Source organism: Eulemur rufifrons, chromosome 29 (assembly GCF_041146395.1).
Source record: "Eulemur rufifrons isolate Redbay chromosome 29, OSU_ERuf_1, whole genome shotgun sequence".
In the NCBI taxonomy this organism is placed as follows: Eukaryota; Metazoa; Chordata; class Mammalia; order Primates; family Lemuridae; genus Eulemur; species Eulemur rufifrons.
This window is the reverse complement of record NC_091011.1, coordinates 42,862,104-42,864,619: the sequence shown is the minus strand read 5'-3', so window position 1 is coordinate 42,864,619 and position 2,516 is coordinate 42,862,104. Positions and strand designations below refer to the sequence as shown.

The 2,516-nt window shown below is 35.6% G+C and overlaps 1 non-coding gene across 1 annotated transcript; it reads left to right on the top strand.

Moving 5' to 3' along the window:
* The first annotated feature begins 894 nt into the window (after positions 1–894).
* On the top strand, positions 895–1,027 carry LOC138377731 (small nucleolar RNA SNORA43). Its single transcript, XR_011231885.1, has one exon. It is a non-coding gene; the product is annotated as a small nucleolar RNA SNORA43 (small nucleolar RNA).
* The last annotated feature ends 1,489 nt before the right edge of the window (positions 1,028–2,516 follow it).

Sequence of the window (2,516 nt, the reverse complement as noted above, 5' to 3'; positions counted from 1 at the left end):
AAGGCACTGACAGCACAGACACTGTTTACAGCCAAAGAAATCATATAATGACTACAGTACTGCATGCATCCAGGATCAAAGCTAAAGTACCCTACCTAACCAATTATGTAGATACATCTTTAGAAAAAAGTCCTTCTCTACAAAATGAAATTCAAAAAATTGGAAGAAGAAACTGTTACACCAGATGCACAGATATTAATGTGAAAATAGTGGAAACATTGGAAAAAAATACAAAATATGACACGTCCAAAGAAACACAATAATTTTCCAGCAACAGATTCCGATCAAAAAGAAATTTACAAAATCCCCAAAAAGGAATTCAAAATATTGATTTTAAAGAAGCTCAGTAAGATACACGAGAACACCGAAAAACAATACAAAGAAATAAGAAAACCAATTCAGGATATATATATGAGAAATTTACCAAAGAGATAGATATCATAAGAAAGGACCAAATAGAAATTCTGGAACTGAAGAATTCATTAAATAAAATACAAAATACATTTGAAATGTTAAAGAATAGACTAGATGAAATGAAAGAAATAATCTCAGAAGACTTGAAGACAAGTCTTTTGAAATAACCCAGTCAGACAAAAACAAAGAAAAAAGAATAAAAAAGAATAAAAAAGAATAAGCAAAGCCTATGTGACTTAAGAGATATCATAAAGTGACCAACTATTTGAATTTTCAAAGTCTCAGAAGGTGAAGGAAAATGAAAGGGTTAGAAAACCAATTTAACAAAATAATAGCTGAAAACTCCCCAAGTCTAGCAAGAGATTCAGACATCCAGATACAGGAGGCTCAAATATCCCTAAACAAATACAATTCAAAAGGTCTTTTCCATGGCATCTTATAGTCAAACTCTCAAAAGTCAAAGACAACTGTCCTGCAGATGCTGTCAAGACCTGCCAGCACCACAGGTGTGGCTGTTCTGCTGTGCCTGTGACATCGGGGCAAAGAGAAAGTGGCTATTTCTACACTCAGTGTTTAGAAACCAGTGAGTACTAGGAATGGTTTATAGCCATTTCTTGGAAGAAAAAGAAAGTCAAACACACAAAGAGAGAATTCTAAAAACAGCAAAAGAACAGTGTCTCGTCACTTATAAGGGAACCCCCTTAGACTAAGAGTGGATTCCTCTGAAGGAAACTTACAGACCAGGAAAGAATGGGATGTATTCAAAGTGCTGAAATTAAAAAAAAAAAAAATGTCACTGAAGGATGGCATATACAGCAAAGTTACCCTTCATAAATGAAGGAGAAATAAAGACTTTCTCAGGGAAGCAGAAGCTGAGGGAATCCATTACTACTAGACTGGCACTACAAGAAATGCTTGAGAAAATCCTACATTTTGAAGTGAACAGACAATAGCTCTCAACATGAAAACACACAAAAATATAAAACCCACTGGTAGGCAAACATAAATAAGAAAGGAAAGAATTCAAATATTACCACTACAGAAAACTATCAAACCACAATGATAAACAATAAGAAAGGAACAAAGAATATATAAAATAATCAGAAATCAATTAATAGTACAACAGGAATACCTCACATATCAATAATAACCTTGAATATAAAAGTATTAAACTTTCCACTTAAAAAATATAGGCTGGCTGAATGAATAAAAAAAGACTCAACTATTGCTGCCTACAAGAAACTCATCTAACCTATAAAAACACACACAGGCCGGGCGCGGTGGCTCACGCCTGTAATCCTAGCACTCTGGGAGGCCAAGGTGGGCGGATCGTTTGAGCTCAGGAGTTCGAGACCAGCCTAAGCAAGAGCGAGACCCCATCTCTACTAAAAATAGAAAGAAATTATATGGACAGCTAAAAATATATATAGAAAAAATTAGCCGGGCATGGTGGTGCATGCCTGTAGTCCCAGCTACTCGGGAGGCTGAGGCAGGAGGATCCCTTGAGCTCAGGAGTTTGAGGTTGCTGTGAGCTAGGCTGACGCCACGGCACTCACTCTGGCCTGGGCAACAGAGAGAGACTCTGTCTCAAAAAAAAAAAAAAACACACACAGACTGAAAGTGGAGAGATGGAAAAAAGATATCGCATGCAAATGAAAACCAAAAGTGAGCAGAAGTAGCTCTATTTATATCATATAAAACATACTTTAAATCAAAACCAGTAAAAAAAGACAAAGAAGATCATTATATAATGGTAAAGGAATCAATTCAGCAAAAGGATGCAATAACTCTAAACATGTATGCACCTAACACCAGAGCACCCAGATATATAAAGTGCTTTAGATTTATAAAGGGGAGATAGTTTCCAATACGATGATAGTTGGGGACTTCCACACTCCACTCTCAGCATTTGACAGATCATTGGGGCAGAAAATTTTAAAAAGAAACATTGAATTTTAACTTCACTTTAGACAAAATGGGCCTAACAAACATTTACTGAAAATTTCACCCAACAGCCACAGAATACACATTCTTCTTACCAGCTCATGGAACATTCTCCATGATATACCATATGTTAGGAAATAAAATAAATTTTAAAATCA